The following is a 6351-nucleotide window of genomic DNA, read 5'->3' as shown; positions in this document are numbered from 1 at the left end:
TGGAACCATTACTGAGATAGAATGGAAATATCTTATCAAAAAACATTTTTTTTTTTTTGAGGCGATAACCTATGAGATACTAGTTGGTCATATATTTTCTTCTAGCAGAATCCAACTGTCAGTTGATAAAAACTGACTGAAACTGCGACTGAATTTCAGTCTGAAAATGTCTAAAGTGAGTTCGGGTACGGTCTTGGATCTTTCCTAATTAAAACTTTCCTTGACTATTGATGTATTGAGACAAATGACAACTTTGGGAATCAACAGCCTGGCGCATTATGTAAAATTTATTAACATGTTTCGAACATGATACAGCAAGAGATTCACAAAAAGTTGCATGATTCTAAATAAAGTTTTTATATTTTCACATTTACGTCAAAACTCAAGCAACCATTTGATAACAGTTTTTTCAGCAATCTTTCCAACTTTCCTAAGAAGCTCTAAACCAGAGAGCAAACGTGAAAATTCTCAAAGGACATGCGCATTAAGAGCCATTGATATGCATGATATCAAATTTCCGGCCAGAACCGTTTCAAGAATGGCAAACTCAAACAGTCAATGGGAAAGTCAAACTCTCGCTGCAGCTGGATAACCTGTTGCTTATATAAACAACATTGGTAATGATACCTTTACATGAGCTTCTATGCTTAAGGATTATTCGAAATTCATTCATACTGAATAATGATCATACTACACCAGAACTCATCTGTGCAATTCTAAAAAAACATTAATTACAATTTAATTCTGTAAAATATCAGACTCTACTTTTTGAAACATCCGAGCAACAGATAATAAAAATGTATTCCTCTAGTTTGGCGAATCTCTTTTAATCTCTTGAAATTTTATGATTGCACTCAACAAAGTAGTAAGGTTCATACACTTTACATATTTCTGCTTTTGGGTAGTTTTGACCCAACATCAACTTGACGTAAATATACGGATCTATGTCGCAGTAATGGTTACAAGTGAATTTTTTATAACTTATGGAAAAGATGAATTTGAGATGTGAGCAAAGAGCGTCTAAAAAGAGTGTCTACTAATCGCAGGCGCCAGTATATCGATTACCATTCATACCCGACTCACTTTGGGATGGGTGATGCGAAAACTGGACAAAATTGATCTCTTTATTTCTATTAGCTTGATATAATTATAAATATGATCACTTTAAATAACATGTAGAAAATATTTTCTAATATTTTTTTCTGTAAAACTTTCTAAATCTTCTTTAAGGTTCATTAAAACTATTTTACCATCTCACTCTGAGAGCATTAGTATGAGAGAGGAACCTTCAAACTGAGAAAATTTCCATCCAGCACCACACCGCGTAGTAGTCATATAAAAAGCCCATCCGCTCGGTTTTCCATTCACAATCAGTTGGAAGTTGCTGTTTCGGGAACCGCAGATTGTGACCCGGGTCACATCGAGCTGACCTTTCTTGTTTGAGAAGCTAAAAAGTTTGGCGCCGGTGCAGGTGGTGGGAGTGACCGTGCCTAGTGCCACCTTTTGCCTTGTGAAGCCCTCCCAAGGGGAGAGGAAAAGCGAAAATCCGAGTGCACTTCACGCGTAGGAGTTCCTGTAGTTAATTTGCTACTGCATCAAGGAGCATTTGTCATACCCGAGTGGGTGGTACAGCTTTTCGGGAGCCGTGACCAATTCCGAGGAAAACGTAAGGACAATCTTGATTAGTGATAGACAGGCATTGTTGAAATTAAGTGTCGCGGAAATGAATAAACGGTAAATAACTCTATCGGAAAAAACACGTCTGTGGAGATTTTGTGAGTGCTGATAAGGCGACAATCGCAAAGTTCCACTTCCTGATCCCGAGCCAGTCAGTGGAAATACATAACATCCATCCAGGAAAGCAACTGGACGACGGTAGACACCGTAGCTCCTTCAAGGATCCTCGGTCGTGGAAATAAATTTTACTCACGGTAATTAATTTATTTGTTAAGCATTGTCCTTATCGCTGCGGGCTGCTGGGCCGTTGCTCGAGAAAACGAAACGCAATTTTCCACCATGTTTGATTCGCGTGTGTGTATGTCTCGGTCTACTCTCCTTGCTGAAGGTTGGAACATTTTTTGCACCCCCCCGAGTGTTATCATTTGCCACACGTTTCCAGCATGAAATTGCCAAGAAAGAAAACATTCAACAACGTTCAAGTTGAGCAAAGTGCTGAGGCGTAATCGGAAATAAGGATGACAGAATCGGCTTGGAAGAACGTAGGCGGACCGTTTCGGATGAAGATGAGCACCGTGCTGCTGGAAAATTACATTAGAGAATGCTGTGATGAGAACAGCTTTGGAAATGGTTGTAATTTTATTGAATAGACGTTCACAGGATACCCTACTAAGGTCGTATTATATTCAACATCTATACAGAAAGTTGCTTCGGAAACATGTTCAACGTTTGTTCGACAGATTATAAGCCAAAGCTCCATGGACTTAACTCATTAGAAATCATTGTATTATTAACATAAACGAAACAGACAATTTTCTTACAATCTAAACAAAGTCTAATTCGGATAGATCGAATACACAGAAAATGTATAGGGTATGGGGTTTCTCATTTTTCCGGGATTAGATTAATCAGGAAATGGGTCTGGGTCATTTGGCATAAAGCCATTTGGCATAAGGTCATTTGGCATAACGCCTTTTGGCATAAAGGACATTTGGCATAACAGCCATTTGGCATAACGGTCATTTGGCATAATTTTGAACAATGTGAAAATAAAGGGTCATTTGGCATAACGGACATTTGGCATAATATAAAGCCATGTGTAAAGTACCCGACCAGAACCACATAACAAGATAATAACACATTCCTATCAGCAGCAGTTAAAAATAACAGAAGTTGATATAATTTTGTTATCAAAATAGCTTTGTTCTCAAATTGTTATATTTTTTGTAACACATTTATAACAAGATTTGTTATATTTTTGACATCGCATTTATAAGTTTGTTGCAAATACCATCCGATGTCATATACAGTAACATAGCTTGTAATAATTTTGTTATTTTGTAACATCCTTGCAACACATTATGTAATAATTTTGTTATTATTATAACAGGGTTTGTTATATTTTAGTTTGGTTTGGTGCAAATTTTGTTAGAATTTTTGTTATTTTAACTACTAACGGTACATGTTTTATAACAACTGGTGATATAAAAAAATCATATCAGGGGAACACAATCTGTTATAATCTTGTTTCTTCCTTCTGGTCGGGTAAGAATTAATTGGCATAATATTGCAGGAATTTCCCATGCATCAAAATAGGCCAAGAAATTACTTGTTAGCAGCGAATCAGGCTTAAAAAGGAATCATTATTATGAAAATTTATTGGCTTTTTTCGGTGAATACAATACCTATACTCAGAGTGAAAGCGAGTAACGAAAGTAATGAAATGACAAGATGGATAAAATCGCAAGCGAGCGACGAGAGAAATTAATAGAAATTGAAAATTTGTTTTAAGGACATAAAGGAAAGAATCCCTGTCATGGCAGGGAAGATGGCTTCCTCACACATACAGACACATTCAGCCAGCGGTTTGCTGTTTTTCTTAAATTATGCAACTTACCAGTAATTAATCACAGCCAAATTGCTAAAACACTGTAATAACTATATTACCTTTCCATTTTACTCATTTTCTCAACTAATTATGCTCGAAATTTGACGATTCGTGGTCATTTTCTACACGCACGACGACTATTTCAGTGTTTGTTTACACTAATCCACTTGCAAACGAAGGACATTTTTCACTAAATTTCCTAGTTTCTGCTAAAGGTAGGCCGTTCAGCACGATTTACTTTCATTTATTGTATATTTAAGAACACGTACTAGATAATTTCTGGTAGATATAACTCAAAACTTAGCAAAACCGTGGTCAAAACAATCACGATGTTGGAATATTTCACTTTTTTTATTTTCTATTTTTTGATCGCTTTCGTTGTTGCAGTGTTGTCAGTGTCGTTGGAAGATATGTAAGACATCCAGCAGTTTGAAAGCGAATTGAAAATAAACGCCAATCACATATATTAAATGAACATCAATTGCTGGCAACGATGTACATTTGATTTAAATTTCACTACTACCCGGAAATAAGAGAATAAAGTTGTGCCTACTACTACATTTACATTAAAATTTGTGGATTCAACGGAGTTTCACCTTAACAGAGGGCCATATGTGTGAACAACACAATCGAAACGACAAATCTGTCTAGTGTTAGTAGTGACCAACACTGCAACATCTAGCCGTTCAAGACCAGGACGTTAGGCAACGATTTGTCTTTTCGATTGTGTTGTTCACATATATGGCCCTCTGTCAAAACAAATTTTCAACTTCTATTCATTTCTCTATCCATCCTATCCTATCCATCTTGTCATTTCATTACTTTCGTTACTCCCTTTCACTCTGAGTATAGGTATTGTATTCACCGAAAAATGCCAATAAATTTTCATAATAATAAAGTCATGCGGTGATTAAACCTCACAGTTCGAACGAAACGTGTAAAATTCTGATACATATATTGAACATAATTGGAGCGTGGAATATCATGGATATTTACATGATATGTCATGTAAACTTCAATTATATGTCATGTAATCTAGCAGTATTCTGTCTGATTACATGACATATAGCACATTTTTACATTATTTCAAACTGAAATTTACATGACGTTATGTTTACATCGCATAAATGGAGTTAACATGACGTGTAATCTTCATTATTTTTAACTGTGCTTATAAATGTTAAAAAGGAATCGCTTAAGAAATTTCTCGTCGATTCCTTGCAGAAATTTTCTACAGCGGCTCCCATTTGAACTGAAATTTCTTTTCAACTGCATACTGCGATCAGAAAAATGCGCTTCTTGATTATTTCCTTGCATGAATTTCCCATGCATCAAGATAGGCCAAGAAATTACTTGTCAGCAGCGAATCAGGCTTAACTAAAAAGGTTTAAGACTTATTCGTCCTTCTGCTGGATCGGGTTGCTTTGATCCCTCGGATCGTACTAAGTAATATATGTCATAGTTCTAGCAACCACAAGTCTTGGTTTCTTTGACTTCAGTATTCCTCGAGTCGTTTATAGCTATACACAAGCAACGGTGCAAAGTTCAGTTCACATGTTGCAATCTTAAACTTGGAGGAGAATGACATCTCACCCAAGTTGAGGTAAAAAAATATGTTTTGAATAAGACGTAAGAGAATCTTGGGTAATATTTATTTATTTATTTATTTATAAACATCAACAGACTTTTAGTCCCAATGATGTGACTTAAAACTAGTATAACATAGCAGTGATCTATTACCGAATCAATACAACATGAACCAACATTCTTACATGACAACTAATGATGAGTTAATCAACAAAATTCACAATCTTCATAGACAACATAACAAAAGCATACAAAACAGAGTGCCATATCGTTCCTCGTAACAGTTCAACATGATTAAGCAATTTATGTTCTAAATCTTGGAATCCAAACATCAGTTCTATTTTCAAACTCGCGGTATCTGAGTCCTACGGGCCAAGTTGACGGGGCCATTTCCAATGCTTTCAGTTCTACATCAAGTTTTACTTTGAACGACACAAAATCTAACTCATCGATTGAACGTCCCTTTGGTACTATTTTTCTTATTTTCACCGTATTCTGGTCGTTAATATCGAGACACTCACAAACAAGATGATTCACATCTTCCTCAGTTGTGCGGCAGTCAACATTAGTGAGGAATAGAGAAAACGTTTCACTACCTTTAGCATCATGTGTGATCGCTCCAGCGCTCGTGTCTTCGTTCTGGCTAATTTTCGTCCCATGAAGTAAACGAGTGCTCGATAGCGCCGGCGATGAGACAGATGTTGAGTGTAAGTTCTCACAGAAGTGTGGCTGGTGATAAGGTGCGATTGTGGCAAGTGTGTCGAATATCTGCTCAATTTTCAATTTCATCTCAACAATATCCGATTCAACTGTATTCGTTTGAACAGCATCGGCTGTAGTTAACAAGGGGATATCTGCGTCACGATTTATACAATACTCCGACAAACAGTCATCGCACATCCACAGTATGTTCTTCGTAAATAGCGCACATACAGTTGCCTCCGACAAGCCTACACATGCGGCATGATATCGCTTGGCGCACCTTCCTTCGCAAATTGTGTATCGATCCTTGCTGCGATCAATAGAGAGTAGACACTTATTGCACTCCATATCAGTCACTCAAGTTTCCTAATAGCCGTAGAAATAATCGGAGATGTTTTCAACTTCGTTGTTAGGCATCAATTATCGCGTTGAACTGAGATGTTTCCGTGGAATTCGTAATGCAGCAGAAAAACTGATATCACAGGTTTAAGCATTAC

At 36.8% G+C, this 6351-nt stretch overlaps 1 protein-coding gene across 1 annotated transcript in view; it reads left to right on the top strand.

The window, feature by feature from the left end:
* The first annotated feature begins 1351 nt into the window (after window positions 1-1351).
* Window positions 1352-6351, top strand: part of LOC5573481 — a 66629-nt gene continuing 61629 nt past the window's right edge. Inside the window, exon 1 of the mRNA XM_021840333.1 lies at window positions 1352-1931. The gene's annotated coding sequence lies outside the window, so the exon portion shown is untranslated. The remainder of the gene's footprint in view (window positions 1932-6351) is intronic.

This window comes from Aedes aegypti, chromosome 2, assembly GCF_002204515.2.
Source record: "Aedes aegypti strain LVP_AGWG chromosome 2, AaegL5.0 Primary Assembly, whole genome shotgun sequence".
In the NCBI taxonomy this organism is placed as follows: Eukaryota; Metazoa; Arthropoda; class Insecta; order Diptera; family Culicidae; genus Aedes; species Aedes aegypti.
This window is presented reverse-complemented; position numbering and strand designations above follow the sequence as displayed.